Source organism: Oratosquilla oratoria, chromosome 34 (genome assembly GCF_046742065.1).
Source record: "Oratosquilla oratoria isolate Oo_2021 chromosome 34, ASM4674206v1, whole genome shotgun sequence".
Lineage (NCBI taxonomy): Eukaryota > Metazoa > Arthropoda > Malacostraca > Stomatopoda > Squillidae > Oratosquilla > Oratosquilla oratoria.
In genome coordinates this window covers 39699290-39705289 of record NC_134810.1, presented here as the reverse complement: position 1 = coordinate 39705289, position 6000 = coordinate 39699290, and the positions used below count along the sequence as shown (strand labels likewise).

At 42.6% G+C, this 6000-nt stretch overlaps 1 protein-coding gene across 15 annotated transcripts in view; it reads right to left on the bottom strand.

The window, feature by feature from the left end:
- mmd (disintegrin and metalloproteinase domain-containing protein mind-meld) overlaps positions 1–6000 on the bottom strand; it is a 781430-nt gene that overhangs the window by 623639 nt on the left and 151791 nt on the right. The window lies entirely within an intron of this gene.

Here is a 6000-nt window from a genome sequence, read left to right as displayed (position 1 = left end):
ACCTTGTAAGAACACCGGTTATCAAACTTCTCGCGGATTAGGTCGCCGGTAACACTATGCCGAAGCGTTAAAGGTTTATTTGGTCAAGGTTCGTGTCTTGCATGTCAAATCCTGACACTTTTTCTTCTCGGGGGGGGGGGGGAGGGGAGGAGTCCTCCAGTGGAACTACATTTGTTTTTCTTTTATACTGCGACAATAGCAGGTTTCAAAAGTTTTGACACCCGTACTACTCTTAACCAATGTGACTTAAAGATCTAAGCGTTGCTGCAGTATTTCCATTTTAGATTTATGAGATAATCGCTTAAGCGATGAACAAAACCACAGAGGAAATCCAAAAGCCGAAGGTAAATTTTCGTGGATGAGCTCCTGAGATGCCACAGGATTTTGGCAGACTTCATGTCATTGTAGACACACGCGACAAGAACCCCGATCTTGATATACCTTCGCATGTTCGGACACAAGGAAAAAAAAAAGAAAAAAAAAAGAAGAATAAAAAGAAGAAGAAGAAGAAGAAGAAGAAGAAGAAGAAGAAGAAGAAGAAGAAGAAGAAGAAGAAGAAGAAGAAGAAGAAGAAGAAGAAGAAGAAGAAGAAGAAGAAGAAGAAGAAGAAGAAGAAGAAGAAGAAGAAGAAGAAGAAGAAGAAGAAGAAGAAGAAGAAGAAGAAGAAGAAGAAGAAAAAGAAGAGGAAGAAGAAGATGAAGAAGAAGAAGAAGAAGAAGAAAGTCCCTCGAGTCTTTGGACAAGACACACCTAAAGATACACCTGGATAACAGGCAAGAACATGAACGAAACGAAAGGCATTAGAGAGACATTGGCTAAAGAGGGAGGGTTGGAGGTGGGGAGGAGGGAGAGGGGAGGAAGGGTGGGGAGGAGGAAGGGTGGGGAGGGGAGAGGGAGGGGGAGGGGGAGGGAGGGTGGGGAGGAGGGAGGGAAAGATGGGGAGGGTGGGGGTGAGGGAGGGAGGGAGGGTGGGGAGGAGGGAGGGAGGGGAGGAGTGAGGGTGAGGGAAGTGGGAGTGAGGGAGGATGGGGAGGAGAAAGAAGGGTGGATAGGAGGCAGAAGGGTGGGGAGGAGGGAGTGGAGGAGGAGGGAGGGTGAGGAGGAGGGAGGGTGAGGAGGAGGGAGGGTGAGGAGGATGGAGGGTGAGGAGGAGGGAGGGTGAGGAGGAGGGAGGGTGAGGAGGAGTAAGGGTGGGGAGAAGGAAGGGTGGGGAGGAGGGAGGGAGTGTTGGCAGGAAGGCCCTGTTCACAGTAGCGGTTTGAACCGCGCGGAAACCGCGACAGAAACCGCGGCGATACCGCATAGTCAAGGAAAAGTACACGGTTGTGTGTGAACGTTTCCGATGACTTACATAGTAATTGAGCCGTCGCGGTTCCAACCGCTAGTGTGAACAGAGCGTAACATGCATATTGTCACGTAGTCAGGAGCAGAAGTTTTGACCCACGAAGAGCATTTTATGATGAAAAATTAAAATATTGTTTGACAATTTTTTTTATCTATTCTAGAAAATTGCATAACTGTAAACAAGATACGATTTCTCATTTCATGGACATTATTTCGCGTCCTGGTTTCCAAATATCAGAAGTAACTTGTTTCCTCAACAGTGTGTGTGTGAGTGTGTGTGTGTGTGTGTGTGTGTGTGTGTGTGTGTGTGTGTGTGTGTGTGTGTGTGTGTGTGTGTGTGTGTGTGTGTGTGTGTGTGTGTGTGTGCGTGTGTGATTCACCATCTTGAATCACGTGTTGGACTCGTGATCGACAGCTATTTCACTCCCGTAAGAGAGCTCAGAGTTCATATATGACCGATCTATGGGTAATGCTGTGAGCCTACACGCACACATACAACCAACTCTCCGCCCACAAGAGTTGGAGTAACGACTCGCAGCGCATCGATACTGAAATTATTTCAGCCCTGGGCGGGATTCGGACTCGGACCGCTGTAGTGGCGGCCGCGAACACTACCACTGCGTGTGCGTGCGTGTGTGTGTGTGTGTGTGTGTGTGTGTGTGTGTGTGTGTGTGTGTGTGTGTGTGTGTGTGTGTGTGTGTGTGTGTGTGTGTGTGTGTGCACGTGCATGTGCATGCGTGGCTGTGCGTGTCCACATTTAAATGCATATTTGTATGTACACACAATGCATACCCATGTCCACATGCGTGCGTGTGTACGGCTGTGTGCGTGCATGTGCGTATAACTCCAAAAATAGCAACTCCCTTCACACGAACCGTCTATGTATCAAGGAGCTTTATAGGTGTGGGCGGGGAAAAGACATCTCGAAGCTGAGGCGAATGACGACGTGGGCGTGGGCGTGGGCGTGCAAGACGAAGAAACTCCTCCCCTGCGTCCTACAGAGCCGTAAATCTCGCGCAGTTTTTTAATCGGCGACCATTTGGTCTATACGTCCCCCTTCCCCCCGAAGAATGCGTCAAGTTTCTTCTCCGTGTGTTTTACGTTCATCCGAATATGTAGTTTTGGATCGTGACACTTACCATGCAATGCGTGCCTGCGCATATACTGGCATACATAGACACACACAAAGACACGCACACATACACACACAATGATTATACATATACGTATATAGCGTGCACATTGTATATATATGTATATATATATATATATATATATATTATATATATATACATATGTATATATATACATTATATATATACATATATATATATATATATATATATATATATGTATATATATATGGAGATTGGTATGTTATAACACATTTAAAAAAGTTCACTGTAAACCCACTATCGGAGAAATAATAACGGAAATAAAGAGAAACTGTATATTTCGAATACTATCTGTAGTCTTCTTCTGCTGAAGAGGACTACAGATAGTAGTCGAAATATACTGTTTCTCTTTATTTCCGTTATTTCACCGATAGTGGGTTTACAGTGAACATATATATATATATATATATATATATATATATATATATATATATATATATATATATATAATATATAATATATTTATAATGTATATATTACATAATGTTTATGTATATATTATATATATGTATACACATATATACATAAATATATACATATACATGTACTATATGTAAGTGTGCATGTGTACATGTAAGTACACACGCACATCGTAACCATCTTAAGCCTCACCATCGACATCACAGTTTCTTCATCCTAATCCCCCCCCCCCTGATCCAGTACCTCATAGCCTATCCCTAAATACTTCTCTCTCGATGTCAAAACTCGCCGTGAAGAATAAAAGTCAGTTCGACATAATAAATTTGACTCAATGATTCAATGGCGACCCATCATCTGTGGCTTCTTCATCGTCATCTTCATCTCGGATAACGGACTTTCGACCAGATCAGATTCCGTTACGTCCCCGTATATCTTCCTCCTGGGAGCACCAACACCAAAGACGTCGTATCCGATATCGTCATCACCACCACCATCACCATCATCACCTCAATAATCATCACCATCACCACCATCACCATCACCACAATCATCATCACCATCACCTCCATAATCACCATCATCATCATCACCATCACCATCACCACCACCTCCATAATCATCACCATCACCACAATCATCATCACCATCACCTCCATCATCACCATCATCATCATCACCACCATCACCATCACCATCACCACCACCATCATCACCATCATCACCACCATCACAATCATCACCGTCATCACCACAATCACCACCATCATCATCACCATGATCACCACCACCATCATCATCACCATCATCACCACCATCACAATCATCACCACCACCATCATCACATCCACTTCCATCTCCACCTCCATTTTTACCTCTACCTCTTCTGTCTCTCTCCTTCTCCCTCTCTATCTATCTGCCTCTATATCTCTCTGTCTCTGTCTCTCTCTATCTTTCTGCCTCTCTCTCTCTCTCTCTCTCTTTCTCTCTCTCTCTCTCTCTCTCTCTCTCCTTTTCCCTTTCCTCTTCATCTTTCCTCTCCTCCGTCTCTCTCTCTCTTTTTTCCTCTCCTTCTCCTCCTCATTCTTCCTTTCCTCTCCTTCTCCCTTTTTTCCTCATCTCCCTTTCCTCTCCTTCTCCTTCTTCTCTTTCTCCCTCTCCCTCCTCTCTCTCTCTCCTGCCCCTCTCCCTACCCCTTTTTCCCTCTTCCCCTCTCCTCTCCTACCAAGGCCCCTCCACCCTCCACCCTCCAGCCTCCAGCCTCCAGCTTTCTTCTTAGGCATGGAACAACATCTCAGGTTCTTTAGTGTCAGACCAGCGGTCTTGGGGAATCTGAGCTAATGACGCAGACCTCATAATGCTCCTTCTTTTCTTTGCATCGATCAATCAAGGAAGAGCTGCCGCCGTGTTTTTTTTTTTTTTTTTTTTTGCGGAGGCCACACTGTGCAGCTCTCTCTCTCTCTCTCTCTCTCTCTCTCTCTCTCTCTCTCTCTCTTTCTCTGTGCCACTTTCTCCCTCTCTGCGCCGATCTCTCTCTTTCTCTTTGTACCACACTCTCTCTATATACCACTCTTTCTCTCAATCAAACTCTCATTCTCTCTCACTATCTTTTATTCCCTCATTCTCTCTCACTTCCTCTCTCTGACTCTCTCTCTCTCTCTTTCACTCCTTTTCTCTCACCCTTTCCTCCCATCCCCTTCTCACACAGGGGTCCTTATTACCCTGACAGGACGATACTCGGCGTCCGCCTCGGCATCATCTGATTTTCTTTCGCTCATCCGCTTTCCGAACCCTCCGCTCAATCGCGTTTGCTGTTCCTTCCTCGCCCTGCCCCCGGTTTACGAACTTGCCACCTGTTTACGAACTTGCCCCCGGTTTACGAACTTACCCCCGGTTTACGAACTTCCCGCGGACAGGGGACCTTGACGCTTGGTGCTCAGGAGAGACAAAAGTACAAAAAACAATATAAGAAGAAAACGTGGGGTTTGAAAGAACAGTAGAGGGGAAAATGGAGAAGAAAGAAGAGTACAAGAAATAAAATAAGGAGTAAATGTGGAATTAGGAGGAAACTTAGAGGAAAGGGAGGAACAAGAGTAGAAGAATAGGAACGAGTGGCAGAGAAAAAAAGGAAACGAAGAAGAGAATAACAAAGAACAACGGGATTTAATTAGATGTATAGCACGTGTTCATGTATTGTTATACATATGTACATGTACTTCCACGTGCACATATATGCGTATATGTAAATATACGTATACACATATGTATATACAAATACAAACATACTATATGGATATAAATACATATACGTGTACATTTACATTTACACTCATTTACCATTATAAATACATGTACATACACATGTACCTGTACATATAAATGTACATATGCATCTACCCGTACATATACATGTACATATACACGAACATGTACATATACATGGACATGTACATATAAATGTATATATACGTGGACATGTACATATACATGGACATACATGTGTACATACACATGGACATAAACATGGACATATGCACGTACATATGTACACATTACCATGTACATGTATTCATGCAAATATGCACATATGAACATGTACATATACGAATGTATGTACATATGGCCATGTAAACATGTACACATAAACATGCAAACATGTACATATAAACATGTAAACATGTACATACAAACATGTAAACCTGTATATATAAACATGTAGACACATACATATAAACGTGCAAACATGTACATAAAAGCATGTAAGCATGTACACATATACACAAACACACACACACACATATTATATATATATATATATATATATATATATATACACAAATATATATACAAATATATATACGCATACGCATACACATACACACGCACATAAACATGCATATATGAATTACATATGCATATACACATGCTATGTTTTCAATATCAAAAGTGCATCTTGTTAGTATTATATTACAACTTCCATCAAGAGTTGTTCGTTACTTTTATTTCTCACAATTATTTTAGTTATTTATCATCTTCATTCCTTTTCTTAGTCCCTCCATCCCTG